The sequence below is a fragment of the Triticum aestivum genome, chromosome 1A (genome assembly GCF_018294505.1).
Source record: "Triticum aestivum cultivar Chinese Spring chromosome 1A, IWGSC CS RefSeq v2.1, whole genome shotgun sequence".
Lineage (NCBI taxonomy): Eukaryota > Viridiplantae > Streptophyta > Magnoliopsida > Poales > Poaceae > Triticum > Triticum aestivum.
Window position 1 is genome coordinate 489119498 of NC_057794.1, and position 20937 is coordinate 489140434.

General features: G+C 45.8%; 1 long non-coding RNA gene across 14 annotated transcripts; it reads left to right on the plus strand.

The window, feature by feature from the left end:
- The first annotated feature begins 10106 nt into the window (after positions 1 to 10106).
- On the plus strand, positions 10107 to 19678 carry LOC123059584 (uncharacterized). 14 transcript variants are annotated; one of them, XR_006427497.1, is made up of 12 exons: positions 10107 to 10549; positions 10774 to 11009; positions 11173 to 11471; positions 11552 to 11705; positions 12295 to 12541; positions 13544 to 13785; positions 17032 to 17570; positions 17663 to 17848; positions 18575 to 18687; positions 18799 to 18993; positions 19087 to 19149; positions 19249 to 19678. It is a non-coding gene; the product is annotated as an uncharacterized lncRNA (long non-coding RNA). The 14 variants fall into 14 exon arrangements; XR_006427509.1 differs by lacking the exon at positions 17032 to 17570 and adding an exon at positions 12993 to 13160 and having other exon boundaries at positions 10108 to 10549; positions 11552 to 11825; XR_006427495.1 differs by having other exon boundaries at positions 10108 to 10549; positions 17032 to 17552.
- The last annotated feature ends 1259 nt before the right edge of the window (positions 19679 to 20937 follow it).

Genomic DNA, 20937 nt, shown 5'->3' on the forward strand with positions numbered 1-20937 from the left:
TCGGTCGGGTGAATGTGAACTGCCTTCGTTTCACCGGACGACTGAAAAGTTGATTGTAAAGCAGGCTTCTTAGCTCGTAGCAACTCACTCGGATCTGCAGTCTTCTAATACTCTTGCAGCTCGACCACTGCCATCTGAGCATCAGCAATCTTTGAGCCTTTCTGAAAACACTCTTCTGCTTTCTTCTGATTGCCTGTAACAGTGATCACACCTTTGGGACCAGGCATCTTCAATTTGAGATACACATAACATGGTCGAGCCATGAAGCGTGCATAAGCTGGCCTGCCCAAAATAGCGTGATAAGCACTTTGGAAATCCACAACTTCGAATATCAACTTTTCCTTGCGGTAATTCTTGGAATCACCGAAAACAACATCAAGAGCAATTTGGCCGAGTGACTTGGCTTTCTTCCCAGGAATGACTCCATGGAAACTCATGTTACTGGTACTGAGCCTGGACATCGGAATGCCCATCCCTTTCAATGTTTCTGCATACAGTATGTTCAAACCGCTGCCTCCATCCATTAGGACTTTGGTCAGTCGAGTGCCTTCGACAACTGGGTCGACCACCAGAGCTTGCCTCCCAGGGGTGGCAATGTGCGTAGGGTGATCAGACTGGTCGAATGTGATGGCAGTCTGGGATCACTTCAGATAATTGGGTGTTGCCGGAGCAACCATATTTACCTCACGGTTAATAACCTTCAGTCGACTTTTGCTCTCAACATCAGCAAAAATCATCAGGGTGGAATTGACCTGGGGGTACCCATCGTCACTATCTTCCTTGTCCTCAACTTTGTCTGACTCCTTTTCCTTATCTTTGGACTGCTTGCCCTGAAACTGCTGGATCAGAAGCCGACACTGTCGAGTGGTATGCTCTGGGTAAATGAGTTTACCCTCTTCATCTTTCTTGGTGTGGATGTGACACGGTAGATCCAAAACATCATTTCCATCTTGGTCTTTAACTTTCTTGGGGTTCCAAGGTCCTTTGGGTTTTCCCTTAAATTTTCCCTGGGTTACGGCCAGGGCCTCCCCAGGAGCGGCTGGCTCGGCTTTCCGCTTCTGTTTCCGACTGGAATTTCCTCCGGTTTCCTGGGTGACTGCTTTATGCTTGCCACTCCGGAGTCGATCCTCATCTTCACCATTAGCGTATTTGGTGGCGATCTCCATCATCCGATTCAGAGACATCTCTCCGGTTCGACCGAACTTTAGATTCAATTCTCTGTACTTAACGCCTTCTTTAAAGGCACAAACTGCTTGATGATCTGGTACATTTTCAACTATGTGATGCAATATGATCCACCTCTGGATGTAATCCCTCAGAGTTTCATTCGGTTTCTGCATGCAAGACCGCAATTCCGTAAGGCCTGCAGGTCACTTGCATGTTCCTTCAAATATGGTGACAAACACTCGGGAAAGATCCTCCCAAGTGTAAATGCTGTTGGGTGCTAACTGATTCAACCACGCTCTGGCCGAGCCTTCTAACATGAGAGGCAAATGCTTCATGGCTACCTCATCATTCCCACCGCCAATCTGGACAGCCACGCGGTAATCTTCAAGCCAAGTATCGGGCTTGGACTCACCGGTGAACTTACTAACTCTATTCGCCAACCTGAAGTTGGGAGGAATTACAGCGGCTCTGATGGCTCGACTGAAACACTCCGGCCCTGAAACACATACTCTGCTACTGGTAGGCGCATCTCTGTCGTGGCCTTCTCGGTGAGCTCTATTCCTGTCGACCAAACCTTGAACGAGAATGGACCTCGCATCAAAGCCTGGTTCCCTGGGGTCAACTGGAATTCTCCAACACTATGAGGGCGTCTGTCATCCTGCTGTCGAGGCACATATGATCCACTCCTCAGGGGAGGGGTTGGCACTGAACGTCGATCATCACGATCGAACCGGTGATCATACTGCTCATTCCTTCTGTACTGATCACGCCGGTCTCCACGTCCCTCATGCCTATCTTGGGCTGTGAGCCGACTGGACTGTATCCACTGCAACAGATCGACTGTGGATCCTATTCCGCGACTGAGAAACAACGGAATTCTGGTCTCCCGCTGCCCGGAGCAACGCTCTGATTTGCAACAAACCTCTGCCAGCCTCTGACTGGGAGGGCTGAATCGACTCTGCTATACGGGCCGCAGCCGCCAAATTCTGAATCGGAGTACGATATACCTGCGGGGGCTGAAAGAGTTAACGTCGACTGGACTCTGGAGCCCGTTGACGCGCTCGCTCATCGAGTATTCGCTGGAGATTCTCCAATCAAGTGCGCTCGGCCAAGTTAGCCAAGCGCGCGTACTCCAAGGCTCGGGCCTCGGGGGTTTCTCCAATGATAGGAGTGTGGAGTGCATCCATGTTCCGGCGGCGAAGCTCCTCCCGCTGCAATGACATGAGAGGCTCGGGGAGATACTCCTCGTGAGGACGCGACGGGTCGCCCCCATCCGCGCCTCCGTCAGCGCGAAGGAAACCGGGAGGACTACGTGTCCCATCGATCACCAGAACCTCTGCAGCTGGGTCACTGTTGTCGCATTCAGATGCGGTCTCTGCGGAGCCAGTCGACAGGTCGAACATGCCATAGAGGGATTCATCGGGCTTGATTGTCGCGACTTGTGGGGTGGCCGACTGGCGGGCCACCGCATGTCTCACCCACCTCTGAAGCCTCGACCGGCCGGAGCGCTTGCGCCGACGAGAAACAGGGCGGGGAGATGCCACAGGAGCCGACCGATACTGGGTCGAGGGCTGCCGCAGGAGGACACCACGGACGCATGCGCGAAAGTGCGTCGCCCCGCGGACGGGGAGCGCGTCGACGTTGAGTGGAGCCTCCTGAAGCCAAGCGGAGTCGTCGGCGATGAACGTGAGCGCGCCGAGACGGATCTCGCGGCCCTCCACCAAAGCTCCGCCCGAAACCATGATCAAAGAGATCGGAAAAATTCGCAACTTCTCCAACTAGGCGCTAAGACTCCTAGCCCCACGGTGGGCGCCAACTGTCGTGGTTCTAACTCTGACAGTGATGTAAGGGGGTACGTATGGAGAGGCTAGATCTTAGCTATGGAGGAGTTGTAAGCACACGAGGATTACGAGTTCAGGCCCTTCTTGGAGGAAGTAACAGCCCTACGTCTCGGTGCCCGGAGGCGGTCGACTGAATTATGTGTGTATGAATAACAGGGGTGCGAACCCTTGATACCGAGGGGGGTGGCTTATATAGAGTTCGCCAGGCCCCTCCAGCCCTCAGTAATGCAGGGTTTAAAGTACATTAAGATTGGAGGTTACTGGTAATGCCCCTAATAAAGTGCTATGATGACCATAAAAGCTACTTAATGACCGACCGTTTGCGTGCAGGGTGACTTTAGATCTCCTGGCAGTCGAGTGGTTGGATCTTGGTCGAGTGATTGCTTCGTGGTTGAGTGTCTTGAATCCGTCGAATGGGATACCTCCAAGTCGATTGAAAGGTGACTTCTTCTAGGGATGTCCTTGGGTACGGTACTTAGGACAGGTTCATGCCCCTACCCTAGGTACATAGCTTCATCAATGACCATACCCTCGAAATCACTTCTATCTTTGCTTGCTAGTTGCTCGCTCTTTTGTTATGCCTATGCTACGATACCTACCACTTGCTTATCATGCCTCCCATATTGTTGATCCAAGCCTCTAACCCACCTTGTCCTAGCAAACCGTTGTTTGGCTATGTTACCGCTTTGCTCAGCCCCTCTTATAGCGTTGTTAGTTGCTGGTGAAGATTGAAGTTTGTTCCTTGTTGGAACATGGAGATGTTGTTCCTTGTTGGAACATGTTTACTTGTTGGGATATCACAACATATCTTATTTAATTAATGCATCTATATACTTGGTAAAGGGTGGAAGGCTCGGCCTTATGCCTGGTGTTTTGTTCCACTCTTGCCGCCCTAGTTTCCGTCATATCGGTGTTATGTTCCCGCGGTTGGGCTATAATGGGAACCCCTTGACAGTTCGCCTTGTTTAAAACTCCTCCAGCAATGCCCAACATTGGTTTTACCATTTGCCACCTAGCCTTTTTCTTTCCCTTGGGTCGGCCAGCCCGAGGGTCATCTTATTTAAACCCCCCCGGGCCAGTGCTCCTCCGAGTGTTGGTCTAAACTAGAGTCCTGTGCAGCGCCCCCTCGGGGAAACTCGAGGTTTGGTTTTAGTTGTATGGAGCGCTCATCTGAGTGTGCCCTGAGAATGAGATATGTGCAGCTCCTATCGGGATTTGTCGGCACATTCGGGCGGTGTTGCTGGATTTGTTTTACCATTGTCGAAATGTCTTGTAACCTGGATGCCGAGCCTGATCGGATTGTCTTGGGAGAAGGAATATCCTTCGTTGACCGTGAGAGCTTGTGATGGGCTAAGTTGGGACACCCCTGTAGGGATTTGAACTTTCAAAAGCTGTGCCCGCGGTTATGGGGATGGGAATTTGTTAATGTCCGGCTGTAGAAAACCTGAAGTTGACCTTAATTAAAATACATCAACCGCGTGTGTAACCGTGATGGTCTCTTTCCGGCGGAGTCCGGGACGGTGTTGGAGTTATGCTTGACGTAGGTTGTTCTAGGATCACTTCTTGATCATACTTTTATCGACCGTGCTTTGCCTTCTCTTCTCGCTCTCATTTGCGTATGTTAGTCGCCATATATGCTAGTCGCTTGCTGCAGCTCCACCTCATACCTTTTACCTTACCCATAAGCTTAAATAGTCTTGATCGCGAGGGTGTGAGATTGCTGAGTCCCCGTGACTCACAGATACTTCCAAAACTAGTTTGCAGGTGCCGATGTTACCGAGCAGGTGACGCAACCAAGCTCAAGGAGGAGCTCGATGAAGATCTTGTCCTTTGTGTTGTTCTGTTCTAGTTGATCAGTAGTGGAGCCCAGTTGGGGTCGATCGGGGATCTGTGTAGCATTTGGGGTGGTCTTCTTTTATTTTGGTTCCGTAGTCGGGCCTTGATTGTATTTGGATGATATAATGCTTTATTCATGTATTTGTGTGAAGTGGCGATTGTAAGCCAGCTATGTATCCTTTCCCCTTTAATTATATTACATGGGTTGTGTGAAGATTACCTCATTTGCGACATTGCTTTCAATGCGGTTATGCCTCTAAGTCGTGCTTCGGCACGTGGGAGATATAGCCGCATCGAGGGCGTTACAAGATACCTCTCCGTCATACAGAGTGACAAATCCCAGTCTCGATTCGTGCCAACCCAACAGACACTTTTGGAGATACCCGTAGTGTACCTTTATAGTCACCCAGTTACGTTGTGACGTTTGGCACACTCAAAGCACTCCTACGGTATCCGGGAGTTGCACAATCTCATGGTCTAAGGAAATGATACTTGACATTCGGAAAAGCTATAGCAAACGAACTACATGATCTTTGAGCTATGCTTAGGATTGGGTCTTGTCCATCACATCATTCTCCTAATGATGTGATCCCGTTATCAATGACATCCAATGTCCATAGTCAGGAAACCATGACTATCTTTTGATCAACGAGCTAGTCAACTAGAGGCTCACTAGGGACGTGATGTGGTCTATGTATTCACACATGTACCGGATAACACAATTATAGCATGAACAATAGACAATTATCATGAACAAAGAAATATAATAATAACCATTTTATTATTGCCTCTAGGGCATATTTCCAACAAAAGTTCCTTCTAATTTTTTTCTCATCGAAAGACTTCATATAGGAGAAGATGGACGTCGGAGAGCCACCAGGGGGCCCACGAGGTAGGGGGCGCGCCCTAGGTGGGCGCCCCCCACCCTCGTGAGCGGGGTGTGGGCCCCCTGGCCTTCATCTTTGGCGAGGATTTTTCTTTATTTATTTTAAGATGTTTCGTGGAGTTTCAGGACTTTTGGAGTTGCACAAAATAGGTCTCTAATATTTGCTCTTTTTCCAGCCCAGAATTCCAGCTGCCGGCATTCTCCCTCCTTATGTAAACCTTGTAAAATAAGAGAGAATAGCCATAAATATTATTACATAAAGTGAATCGATATAAAAGCATGATGCAAAATGGACGTATCATCCGCCTCCTCTCAATGGAGAAGGTGAAGGAGCGATACCACAACGGTTCGCCAAAGAAATGGAGCACCTCGTGTAGCATTGCATGACGTGGAGTAGACATAAATGTTAGGTGATTTTCATGTGGCCGGCATAGGGTATGGTTTATGACAAGATTGCCTTGATATATTACAAGAAAGATAAAGGTGACACTAGGTTCCCAACATAATACTGACATTATTTCTAAACCTCACACGGGAACTCCATTTTGAATGCATTGATTCATGAAAGACAATAATTGTTTGTAATGTGTTTTAATGTTACTTATTTAGTATCAACTATAGACATTTGCATTCAATCGCTTTGCTTTTGAATTAAATTTGAAACTATGTCATTTGATCATGTGCATGTTAAGGTAGCATTCACAAATCAAATATTAGTTTGTTATCATGTACCTACTCGAAGACGAGCGAAGATTAAGCTTAATAATGTTGATGGGTCCTAAACGTATATATAATTTTTGCTTCTTTCGTGCTACAATAATATCATTTTGGGATAGTATTAGAATCTATTTATTATTTCTGAACTAACATATTAGTTTAGTGCCTGAGTTAGTTGATGGTTTATACGCTTTTTGGAATTTTCAAGAAAATTAATTTTACGAAGCTCGACAAAAATGAAAAATATACAAAATTTTTGAAGTCACGAAGCTTCCGAAGGCACCTGGCCCCTCCTTGGGGAGCCTTGTGGGACCCACGAGGCCATGGTTTTCCCATGTGGGGGTGGGCGTGTGGGCCTCATGGGACTCCATTCCATCGCCTATCGGTGGCCCTACCTTTGTATTGCTCCGAAAACCATGAAAAGATTTATCGATGATTTTTTCCGCCGCCACACCTCTCTATTCCGCCGCGATCCAATCTAGGGGGGGTATCACGGTGATCATACACATCAACTGCTGCCACCATGATCGCACATGAGTAGTTTTCTCTGGACTATGAGTCCATATTAGTATCTAGATGGAAATCTCTTACTTGTTCTGCAATACATTGATCACATGAGATGTCCTAAATGATCGCAATTCATCTGATGTAATCTCTATGGTGTGTTTGTTGTGGCGTGATGAATTGTCGCTTTATGATCAAATATATGCATGTTTTATTCATGTATTCTTGGATATATGCTCTCCAATCTATTGGTCTTGCACTGTCCATGTTTAGATGAATGATATCCAAGAGGGAGTTGTGTATATTAGTTGGGTTAATCTTGCAGGTAATCTACCATAGTGACGGAAAGCGGGAAAAAGCCTTGCATTGTGTTGTACTTACTAAGTATAAAAGCATAGTTGTGTAGTTATCCAGGACATGCAGGGTGAAGACAATGTACCTACTTCATGTCATCATACTTAATGCAAATACTCTATTTACTTAATACTTTGAGACACATATTCGACAGTGGTCAGGGATGGAGTATTAGCTATAGATGTTGTTGGATTAATGGTATATGGATGTCCGAACATGGTACCTATATGCAATTATGTCATGTATGATCATACTCATAAAAACTGTAATTTAATAGATACACAACTGTAATTTTTCACCGTGCCATGTTATCTTTCATTGGAGTGATCCCACTATTATGGATCCATGTCCATTCATCCTATTGCTTTCAACCTTGATCAACGTACCTTTTGTTTCATCTACAATCTAAATTTTATTTACTTTCGTTGCAATTAGTTTTTCCAAACACATGTTAAATTAATCCTTGTAACTAGAAAGGCTAGTAAGACTAGCAATCTTACTAGCTTTGTCGGGGCCAAGGCAAAGTTACGTATTTGTGTTTTAGGTGATGATTATTAGTTGTAGTCCAAATACTCCTACCGGTTTGATAAACCTTAAGGTCACCCACCTGAGAGGAGTTCCAGCTTGCTACAAACCTCTACACTTGGGGATCCAACATCTTCCTATATTACAAGAAGTTGGCACTAATCACGAGAATTAGGAAGGGAGGAAGGGGGTGTTGATTGGTACAGATTGGTTATTTTTCGCACGTAAAATATGTGATTGGGGTGAACAAGATGCAAGAGATACATCACGACTTATATTCCTGGATTTTCTATTTTTCATTAGTCGCCCTATGCACATGGATGTAGGAAACACATGAACCAACACTCTTTGCACAAGTTTCAACGTTGAATGAGATAACACATTATTTATTATCTCACATCCTATTGGCGAACTAGATACAACCTATTGAAGTACTTGGATGACAAGGTATTGGTTGATGACATGCCATATTTTACCAACAAGCTAACAAACAAAATGTTGGAGATGCCATAATCTAACATACCATTGTTGCCCCACCCAACACGACCTGTTTGTTGTCCCACTAGAAAAGAGTGTAACTATTCCCCCAAACATATCCATTTTCTATCTAGACCATGAGAAGTTTCAATAGAAACACCAACAATATAAACCTAGCTAAAAACATTTGAACAACAATTTATATGCTATTGTACCTAGAGCATAGAAATGACATTGTTTGTCGTGAGTGTGAAAGGATCGAAATGGTCAGGGGTAATTAGGAGGCTACAAATTTTAAGATTAACTTGCAATCTTAGGGCGATGCAGATAAAGTAGGTTCTCTGGACATGCAACTAGGTGAGAACAACATAGAACAAGCAAGCAAGCAACAGGGTGTGTTAAGGAACAAACTGATTAGCAAGCCAGCAAGCATATAAAGAAGTAAAGGTGTTGGAAAGGACTAACCACAAGTGTGTCGAGGACACATATTTATCCCAAAATTCATACTATTTGGGAAGCGTTAATCTCTATTGGAGAGGTGTTGGAACCAAAGCTCTAGATAGCCACCAAGTGGCTAACCTTATTGTCCCTTTGAGTCACCCCCAACGAATGAGTCTCAAATCACTCGGGGTTGGTCTTTTGGGCCTTGACTCCTACCGCCCAACAGCTCAAATCTACAAGAGTAACAAGTATTGATGATGAACAAGTTGGGGAATTAGCAATCGGTTTGCTGGAAGTATAGATCGGGTGAACCTCTTACAAATCCCAAAAGTTGGTGGGGTTTGAGTGGGAAATTTGGTGTGATCGATATTTTAGAGTACATAAATGAAGAACAACTCGAAGTCAATGGCTAGGTTAAGAGGTCAGAGAAGAGGGTATTTATACCCCCTTGGGCAAAATGAGAGTTGCCCTGCAAGGGACCCTAAGGACGCGGGGTTCGGCCCGAGTACCCAGAATGACCAGTGCACCAGCTCTCGGATGACTCCGATGACCTGGGGTAAGAGGACTTCGGATAAAGCCCACTCCGGTCTACCTCCGTTGACCCCGAGGCCGACCCCTCCGACGACTACTAGCATCCCGACAAGGACTAGAGCTAGCTCTTAATTTATCCCAATGTAGTGCTATAGCTTAATTTATGTTGTTTTATGTTTAATAATGTTCTACATTTCGTTGAGTTGAAAATTTGTGCAATGAACTATGTATTTATGTTCATGTCCGATTTGCTTTTCAAATCTCTGGTCACCAACTTTTGTTCTGCTGGAAAACCCAAAAAAAATTCCAGAGACTTAAAACCTCTATCTCCATCCATAGAAACAATTTTTGGTCATCAAATTATAGGGCTATTGTTGAAGATGTTCTTAATCAATATGCTAGTTGTAAGCATCAACCAATGGAAAATTCTAATCTTCACACAGATTTTCAACATTTTTTAACATGTTCAACCCATTTGAATTTGACAAAGGAAGATGGTACGATGGAGATATTTGAAGGAAAATAATAATCTTCTCTACTCCTAATGTCTCAGTTGGTAGGTCACGTTCCGGGTTTTATTTTCGTCCCACCTCACCCGGTCTTTTTTGGTACTTCTTTGATACTTGCTCCCACCTCCCGCTCGGCCGAGACGGTTTATTTTCATACTCCCTCCCACCTCCCAGGTAGTTCCCTCCACGCAAAAAAAATTGAACCAACCAATAATGTTACGAGGGAGCGATGCCTCCAGGTACTCCCCTCCATGCAAAAAAACGGACGAAAATAAACCGATGAAAGAAAACCAGCGAAAAAAATCCGTCTTGGACTGGCAACGTGCGAACGAGCGAGCGAGCAAGCGAAGCCTCCAGGTCCCTTCGCCGTTGCCCTCGCACATCAAGCCGCCGCCCTCGCCCTCGCCCTCGCAGCCGCCGCCGATCCCCTCCCCCATCTTCCTCCCTCAAACGCTAACCCGTCTCGCGGTGCGCCACCGCCCGTCGCGGCCGCCCCCGCCACCTCCCGCCGCGCCGCCGCCCCACCTCCAGCCGTGGCCGTCGCGCCCAGATCCAGCGGCGGCTGCCGCCCCACCTCCAGCCGCGGCCGCCCCACCTCCAGTCGCGGCCGCCGCCCCCACGTCCCACCGCGGCCGCTGCCCGCGCCAACGACCCCTTCCTCCGCCGCCGCGCCACGGGTCCACTTCGCCATGAGCTCCAGCGCCGACCATCCCAAAGCTGCTCGTGATCCCCTTTTCCATCAGCTCCACTTCACCGGAACCGTAAGTCCACATGAGTATGCATAGCAGGTTCACCAGATCCTCCTGACATGTTCTTCCTTCTCCAAAAATATTTTCTTTTATGTTTAATTTTTCATCATATGATCATTTCCTATTACCCCACTGCAGGCCAGTTTGTGATGTTAGATAGTAGTTGTGTAATATATATGCTAGGCAAGGTTTTGTACTCCTGATTCTAATGTTTCGTTCCTCACGCCTGAATTCAGGAAAATCAGCCAAGATACGCAACAAACATATCAGCCGCAGCTAGCTGCTATACGCACATGTGCAAAAACAAACTTATTAATCCTTTGCCGTAGACAATACTGAAGCACTAACACAAACAAGATCCTTCTGAAGATAGTCTCTGAATGCAAATGATCATGACTTATGAATTTGGAGCCATGGCCCATGTGTAGGCAAGGGCAATGATCCCTTTTACTACTTGAGCGGTCCAACAGAGGTATTTCTATTTTTCTATCCTCAGAAGAAAAAAGCAGTGAAAAGAAGATAGAGCTCGTTTAGTTTGTTTCTACAAATCTTCGACAACACATTTATAAGAATATCACCAGCCTAAATGCTTGTTACTTACAATATTTTTAATTCAGTTGACCTCTTGAATGCAGATTATTGAAGGTTGTTTCTGAAGTTGTGATTGACTGGAACCATTGCTTGGATTAAGTGGGAGTGAAGATGTTCTTTCTATCTATATCTGGTTCTATTATTGGCAAATTTGTGCCTTCGAGATTGCTGCGAGTGTTTGTGTTCCCGAGCTGAAAATTTAGATTATTACCATGTTTGGTCTCCTAAATATAAATCATGATTCTTTGCATCTCAATTGCAGACCAGCAGACCTTTCCGTCCTCATATTCCCCGGATTCGTTTTCTGCGATCGAGCGCCCGAGCGGTTGCATCTCGACGGCAGGTGCACGCTCCATTTCAGTAGTTATACTTCAGTCCAGAAGTTTTTCTGGGCTCTCTAACTTTTTTGAGTGTTTTTTCCAGTTCCCTTTACAACCGAGTTAGCTTTATACTATGAGCAGTGAGCAAGTCATGTATAAAGCAAAAACAAAGTATTAGTCTGCTATCAAATGGTACATTTATTTGAACTCTAAGGGCAGGTTCAGGGTCTCATGAAGAGGGCATGTGTTTGTATTAGGTGAGATCTGAACTGATTCTGACCAATGTGAAATTAATTTTGTTGTTGATGGATCTGCAATTATTTTTATGTGCACAGAAGTGCCGTAGTTGAGAAGCCTGAGAAGAATATATCACTTAGGTACAGATTCGAGCTAGGGTTTTTCATTTTCTCCTTCCAATCCATTTATCATGCGATAATTTGCCCATAAAATACATACATGATGGTCGTCGTTGGACAGACTATATTTGTTTACTTCTACCCATAAATTTAAAGTCCTGAACATGTATATTACACATCTCTTGCAGGATATATTAATATTAAACTATGTGTGCGTTCCACTGCATTCATCTATTTAATGCATGATATTTCTAAGCTTGGTTCAGGCTGCGCCGCATCTATCTATATAATGCACAATATTTCTATGCTTGGTTCAGGTTGTTTCTGACAACCATTGGCAATCTGTCCCTATGTCATTCCTCTTATATATACATAAGAACTGTCTATACAGATCAGAGTGTGTATGAGGGTCGTTTCCATTTGTGTTCTGTTCCCTTTATTGTTTTATCGATGTAAAACCCTTGACGAATTATCCATTCCTTTTTCGCAGATCAGAAGATTTTGCAGTTGACAAGCTTACAGGTTTGAGCACCCCGAACAACGGGGTGGGCCCTTTGACCTGTGGGTTTTGCTGGTACCAAGAGAAGGAGGTTCCTTTTAACCTGCAGGAGCTCTGCCAATGGCAGCGTGCTTTCCTTGACAATGACGTGGTACTGCACGTACGCAAGATGCAGCGAGTGAAATCGGCGCAAGAGGGCATCTTGCAAGCAGCACCAAATCCTATATTATGGGACCGAGTGAGTATCTCAAAGAAGAAATAATTTTTTTGATGTAGGAATATCTGTAGGCTGATTATGCTTTGATGTATAGATCGCAGTAGCACTTAGGTAAAATATAAGTTCTTAGCCAGTTCAATAGTACTTTTGTTGAACAATGCTCAATTGACATTACGCTAAAACCTCGAGAATACCTGAGGGGACAAGGCAAGTGTTGTTTGTAATGACTTGTGTTATGATATTGCAAAATAGATTAGACGGAAAAGTACATAGCATTGCCATGGAATATTTAATACTTTTAGATCTGCGTGTTCATATGATGGCATCCACAAAATCCTTTCTACCATGTGGGTGTGTTTGTGTTAGAATTGTTTCACACAAATAGTCAAATTATTTTCTATGTGTATGCTTCTCCTTTTATCAACTTATGAGAAATTATATTAATGGGGCATGCTTTATTTGCAAGATATAGATGTCTTAACTTGATAAAAGGACTTTATATCGAATGTGTTTGTGCGACTGAAGATGAGGCATGCTTTATTTGAAAAATTATATTGAGTGTGTTTGTGCGACTGGAGATGGAGGATGGCTTGTGCTCTCGCTTGTGCGGTTACCACGGTGCTCCGGCCATTATGAAGAGGTGTTGTGTGCAACTACATTTATCTTGTACCAAATTACTATGCCATTGAGTTCAAAATTGTAGACACGGTAGCTTCAAAGCATGATGCGAAATTACTTGGTGCAGTGTGATACAGACAAATGTCATGGCGCATTGGTGCTTTGCTTTGAAATCCAGGAAATTAGTTGGGATTGAAGAATTAGCTCTTGTTATTCATTAATCGTTACCATTTTAAGATTCCTCATTTGTGAAAACTGAAGTCCCCATTCCTTTTGGTCATTTAAGAAAGCATATGAAAGTGACACGACACACTGTCCCACATATATCTTAACTCTTCTAAAATCATGTTTCACTGCTTGGTTTGTGCTACAAATAATGTCGGTACATTGAACTTACTAAATCAGGTCAAATGTGGCTCGGTGATAGAATTAAGCATGAAGGAGGAAGATACCAGCCCCAGCCCCGGCAATAAAGACTGCGGCAACGGCGACGGCAGTGTGTCCCGGCGAGTGTGAGCAATGGCAGCATCATCTCTGACTCCGAGTACCTGACCAAGACGCTGCCCAGGTCACATGTCAAGGACTTCCTCTTGGACGATGCTGCCTCCTTGGCTGTTGTTGTCGTCTCCTCAAATAAGTTGTATCAGGTTAGTTCCATTGCACTGCAAATACTACCACTTCTTTTTTTTAGAAAAGGAGGATGACCCTCGGCCTCTGCATCTGGAAGATGCATGCGGCCACTTTATTGATTATTCTCATTGACCTTACAAAGTATTACAACAATATGCCTGAATCCGCCATCTTGGCAACATATGCCACTACTCCTATCCATATGATGAAGGGATGCTAGCTGTGCCAAATACCCAGACCACTCATCTAAACCTACCATCAAAAGCCGGAAGCCCCAGCCGAGCCACATACCATGTCTGGGGCACAAACCGGTCTGACGCACTCACATGTGTCGTCGCCGCCATCTTCCACAGGTCCGTCTTCAGAGCAGATATTGAGCCTTCTACCTTGTTAGGCCACTCTGCCATCGACGCCACCATGACGCCAGACAGCCACCTCCTCCTGCGCGAGTCCATCTACACGCATCGGGCGCTGAGTCTCCGCTGCGCCACGCCGCCGAGATCCGCCGTCTTCGACGCAAAGGAGGAAACACCGCTCCACCTCTGAGCGCATCGTCGGCCACCTGCCGCGATGTCGTGCAAGTCCAGCTCTGGGAAAGCACGCAGGGAATCACGATCTTCAAGACGACGCCCTCAGGAGGGGAAGCGATGCCATGCCATCGTCTGGTCCTGCACCGCAGGTCCTGGGCTTTCACCCGAAGAAAGTGACCCGAGAGCGGAGGAGGTCGGAGAACTCCACAACGGCCCCCAGGAGGAGAGCGACATCCGCAGACACCGCGCCGTCGGCTTTCGCCCGGAGCAACCCTACCTCCGCACCCTCACGTTGCCGGACGAGGATGGGGGAACCCCAGCGCCGCCAGCATGCAAACCCACTGCCCCAAGCACCTCATGCGCGGCGGCGGCGCCATCACCACGCACGACCACCAACCTCACCGCCGGCCGAAGCCAACGGGCCAGATCGGCCGAGCCCGCCACGGCCAGATCTGAAACCTTGGGACGCCGTCGCATCGAGGCAGCCACGAGCAGCCGGCAGCCCATCACCTGTGAGAGGTCGAGGACGCCGCGCCGAGCAGCCGCCACGCCGGCCGGAGACGCCGAGGACGAGACTCCCACAACCACGGGCTCACACCGGCGACCTAGGCCGCCGAGCGAGCGGAGATCCCCGCCGCCACCGTCCTCTGACGCGGGCTTCGCCCGGCGGACTCATCCGGCGGTGGCGGGAGGAGGGGTAGTGATGTAGAGGGGGGCGGCGGCGGCGTTCCTAGGGTTCCCCCAAGCCGCCCTAGGGACGACGCGGGGGCGAGGCGTCTTTTTCTGTAACCAGTAAGTCGTATCAGGTTAGTTCCATTGTACGCCAGTGTCGTCTGGCACGCGAAGTCAATTTCTTGCATCGCCCATTGTTGTTCATCTGCTACTCTAACCAGTAACCATCCCTTTCTCCCAATAATCAGAGTGAGTATAGATCGTCTAGACTACTTTTTCTGGGCTACTAAAATATACTCCCTCCTTTCCGGTTTATAGGGCTTATTTCAAAATTTTAGTTTTTTCATTTTATAAGGCTCAATTTGGTTGTTCCCTATCACATGTTCAGACTTCAAGGTGCATTAAATCATTGCATGCAAGTATTAAGAGAAAATTGACCAATGCATGCATTTTATGCATGCATGCATTGCAATTAATGCATTCGTAAACATAATTTTTTAAGGAAAACAAGAGCATTAATTGGATGCTTTTGCAAACTACAAAAAATATTCCACCACTCATCATCTATCTTGCTTGGTGAGATTTTTGAATTGAGCCTTATAAACCGGAAAGGAGGGAGTACGAAGAGACATCAAGGTCAGAAATCAATTAGGGAGGCACTAACATTATGCCTTTCAGATGTTGTAAAAAAATGGAGCATTAATTGGATGCTTTTGCAAACTACAAAAAATATTCCACCACTCATCATCTATCTTGCTTGGTGAGATTTTTGAATTGAGCCTTATAAACCGGAAAGGAGGGAGTACGAAGAGACATCAAGGTCAGAAATCAATTAGGGAGGCACTAACATTATGCCTTGATTCAGATGTTGTAAAAAAATGCCTTGATTCAGATGGTTCCGTCAATTTTTTGCATTTATTATGGATAATTTGTATTAGTTTCCTTTTGGAGTAAAAAATGGGTTGAAATTGATATAATACAATTTTGGTTAAACTTCATTGTAGTTTTATCAACAGTTATGAGAGTTTGCTACCTCATGTTTTTTTATTTAAAATGAAGATGTCGGTATTATATGCATTGTCGACTTTGTTGGACATTTAATAAAGAAAATTTATATGAAACATGTACATCTAATATGGTTGATGTCTGCAAACTAGAATTAAGAACCCTTTGGTTACTGATCAATATCTACATCTTTGTTGTGTCGTGGCAACGCACGGGCATTCACCTAGGATAGCAAGAAATCTATTCTTTTGTTCTGCTACAATCGAGGAACCAGCTTTAAAATTCGTAACTGTAATCAAATTACGTATGTGTTCCTATTAAAAAGAGAGAGCAATGCATGCCAGCATGTGTGTCTCGGCGTGGCGTGCCGCAGCGGATCACAATATCCTTCTAGGTACGTATGTGTTGTGTGCCTATGTGTATAAGCTGCACAAGCATCTCTATACCGCTCGTCGCTTATGTCTCTGTTTTCTTCTACTGTAATGTCGTCGGTAATTGGTTGCTTTATTTCTTTCCTCTCTCTAGCGCACTTCTCTTTGGGTTCCATGCTTCAATCAAATTTAGATACTCCCTCCGTTCCAAAATATAGCGCGTCCACGCTTTTCGAGGTTTAACTTTGACCATAAATTTAACCCACGAGACCGACTGCGGCGGGATCAAAAATTATATAATTAAAAACTTTTTTTGAATACGAATTCATTGGTATAATTTTTTCGCCCGCCGCAGTCGGTCTTGTTGATTAAATTAATGGTCAAAGTTGAAGCACGGAAACCGAGGACGCGCTATATTTTGGAACGGAGGGAGTACATTATAACCGAGCCTAAACCAAGCTCTCTCACGCCCCCAATGATTTTGGCCGTCGGATTTTGCTTTTGAATCGTTTCTGGCCGTCAGATGGTGGTTTCCGCGCGTGCTTACCGCGACCTGGGCTGCGTGTCCTAAAGAGCCGCTACTCTCAGGACTTTTTCTAAGGCTTGTGGTTGATTGGGCTTGGTCGGCCTGGTATTGAAGCCCATTTGTCTAACCGAGCGATCTGTCGCTGACTCGTCGATCCAGTCCAGCCGAGGCGCGGTTGGGGATCAAGCTTGCGAGGGGATCCAGCGTGGGATGGAGGCGAGGCGCTCGAGCGACAGTGATGGTGGCGATGGGGTAAGATCTGCGGCATGTCTTCGGCGGTCTTGCTCCTCTTTCCCTTTCCCTGCGCCAAGCGATGGCAAAGAGGAGGAGGCTGCTTCGCCGATGGCGTATGGTGGCTGTGCCGGTGGTGTGTGTGGATTGAGGCCATGAGCGACGGCTCTGTAACCTAACGCCTCCCTCCGTGTCTCCTCGATCGGCACACCATAGGCCTCCCCTCCCCTCTCCCTTCCGCTGGCGCACGAGCACAACAGCAGGCCCCTCCGGATCTCCCTTCCCTCCGCCGGATGGCAGGTGCCCACAATCCAAATTTTCTGATAGCTGAAATAGGCGGCCATGGGAGCCAACGCTCGAACTTGGGGAGCCAGATGCGATCAGAGGCGCATATAGAGATGATGATGATGATAACCACCAGGGGCAGTTGATTGTTTTGGTTTTCCCAGGTCCGATTGATTGTTTTGGTCAGTTTCGATTCTTTCTGTTGATGCCTTTACCCATTGGGACCATGTGAAATGACTCTCGCCGGTGGTGATTTGTTGAATTGATTTTGTAGGGCCTGCTGATGATGACGTTTTTGGGCCGACATGAACCTGATGTTCTTGATGTGGATGATGTAGCAGGCAATGGCCACACCGGCCAAGGGTCAACAACATGAGCAAGTGAACCAGACGCTACTATTGGGGATGGCTGAGACACTACAAGACATATTTTATCATATTATAGGCTAATCTTCGCTGTTGTAAGTACCACACGCCACATATGACATCTCATATTGCGCCTACACAGGCAATTATAACATGCGTTCCAAACAGCATATGTGTGAAGAACAGAAACAATAGTGGATATGGGACTGCTCTGTGTCCAAAGCACTGTCCATTTTTCGGAAAATGAGTCCCTCAAGAATCCTCTGAATATAATCTCTTTCTGTATTGATTCCTTTTTTACTGCTGTCATAAAATAAAATGTGTAGCTACAGTTGCTTGATTACAACTCATGTTTCAGCTATGGACTTATGGTTTATGCATCTTGCACATGTTCTCAACTTCTAACGATGTAAAAAATGATCATCATAACCAAATTTCTCATCTATGATAGTTAAGTTAAGCTATAGTCGTGTGAGGTTCTCCACCTAATATTCTTAGCACTGAATTTGTAGGCCAGCAGTCATATACCCTAGAAAGATAAACACCTAAGTTTACTCATGGTGCATTATAGCAATTTTTACGTAGTACAATAGGTGTATGTTTGCATATGTTCTATCTCAAACCAATTTGTAGTATGTTTCCTATTATTACATCTCTTTCCTGCTATTACATCTCTGATTAGTGTACTTTCTTAAATAATTTATCTGCTAATATTTATCCCTTTTTTTAGCAGACATGTGTCTTCGTGGTCATCTGTACATATGCTAATGGCAGCTTTAGTATTGCAAATCAACCTTCATATTTGTATCTTTTATTTGCAGTGCACAGTTTGTGATTTAATCATTCACCCAACTGGTAGGATCTGAGTCTGGAGGACTCCATACCATGGCATTTAATCTTCTTACATGTTGGAATTTCCTTGCAACAACTGATGGTAACGATTGTCTGGCTAAATTGGTCGTACTCACATGAACAATTAGTCGCACCTTTTCCCTTCAGCTCGCTTCTAAAATTGACGTCTGCAGATGATACCCAAATTTTGCAGGCTGATAAAAAGAAGTTACAGTTTAATCGAAGGGAGAATGAAAATTTCAATATTGGCATCCTTATATAAGGCCTTCTATGTCTTTTTTCTAAGGCCACAAACAAGAAAACATGCAGTCGTCTTATGGCCGTGGGCTGGAGGGCGGCGTGCAAGGACAACCAAGAAGATCACATCCACCTACTTTTGGCTGTTTGTGTGAGTAGATAGCTTCACCTTGGCTTGTTGTGAGTATTGCAACGTTGGTTATCAGTTATCATTCTCCCCTTCTTTGTTAAATTCATGGTGCAGGTCACTCTTCTTTGGTGAATCATTCCAATCATTTCGTTGAGGCTCTGCATCCCATCTGAATGGGTACATTACCCATCCAAAATCAGAACCTGTTGCTCACTCTACGATCTAATATTATAACATTTTGTTCACTTCATGATTTGATGGTACAACATTTTGCAGATACCAACAAAAGCAGTGTTTAGTCCATCGCTGAATTGTATTGCCCTTTGCTTCTGGGTATAGAACTAGATATCACATGGACCTCTCCCTGGAAGCAATCAAACATTTTTGACTCGTGAGGTCAATGGTGCCAAGCTTACAAGTTAATGTAGGAAAGTTAATAGGAACTATACAAATGAAGTCAGAGTTTAGTTAAAACTTCATAAACATTTCTCGTAGCTAATGTATTTTGTCTTATGTACTATATCTTGTCGTGTTTTTATGTAATTGGGCTCTTTTGTTGTGAAAAAAATTAGATGTGTTTTCTCTCTTCTCCTTTCAGTCCATCAAACTAATCCATGATATATATGTAGTTCTCTCATGGATGAGCGACCACCTAAAGGTGTTGTATAGTTCTTCCATTCTTCAGTGAAACATTACATTGATTTTCTATGGCCTTGTAGTTAATTTTTGTGATTGAGATAGTTACTACCAAAGGTGTTATTCTTTTGGTCAGGTTGCAGATTTGGCTATTTATTTTTGTTATTTTATAATTTGTATTTGGTGTTTGCAAATAGTTGACGTGTTCCATTTTTTTCAAGAAACACAAGATGTGGATTTTTGACCTCTTTGATTACTGTCCAACAAATGTGTTAGTACATGGAAATTTAACATTATTTTTCATGAGTCCATGCATTTGTGGAAGTTCCTATCATCTTATCGAAAAAATAAACGGGCGCTGCAACGCGCGCCATCAATGTTCTAGTCAAATTGACAGCATTACAGGATTGCGTGCCGATTTTTTGTTTTTCTTTCACAGTAGTAATTAGGGGATTGTGGTACAGTCTTGCCCAATCTCAGAAAGACTCCCAGTCGATACTATATCCATGAGATCTACCATTAAGATCCATGCAAAAAAAAACAGTTTTTTCTCTCTCTCTTGTATGTTAGGTTACTTAACTAATACTTGGTTAAATTTCAGTGGACTGAGACCTAGACATACTCATTGTGATAAGTTAGGATTGGCTCCCAAAAGTTGTTGCTCACCTCTGCCCATCTTCGCCCTCCTCGCTGCCGCCCACGCGGGGCGCCGCGTGAAGCCTGGTTAGGCTGGATGGCGGCGGGGCTTTCTCCTCCTCGTCTGTCTCTAGCGGCGCAGGGTGCGGCGGGTCCAACGGGGGTGCGGCGCTGTGTGCAGGGCGTGGCAGCTGGGTTGTAGGTTGTGACGCTGGTAGCATGGGCACTCGTCGGTGCCGCAGTGGTTGTGCGATGGAGGCGGGGCTTCGTCCTTCGGGCGAATCGTGCAGGGCAGTCCCGGTCCGATCTGGCACCGGCGGCCCGTCCGACGGCGAGGGCCGAGGCTAGCAGGGGCCGTGGGCGGCCGACATTGCCGTGGATCCGTGGGCAGTGCTGGTGGCGTGGCTAAGGTGGGGGGGTGCGTGCGCGTCCTGGAGTCCGGTCGGGCCTTCCTCCCCGACTTCTGGACGACGGCGTGCGGCGCTGGTGGGCTTCTCTTGGGCCCATCCTTGGTGGTGGATCTACCCTCCTCTTCGGCAGACATGCGGTTGTTGTGGCCTCTCACCAATCTGCACCAGTAGCCGTGGTGGGGCAAAGTAGGGGTGCTTCGACAGGGGGGGGGGGGGAGGTCGTAGGAAGGACGGGGGCTCCGCCGTTGTTGAGTCGCATGTCGCCGGTATAGGGGGTGCCAGT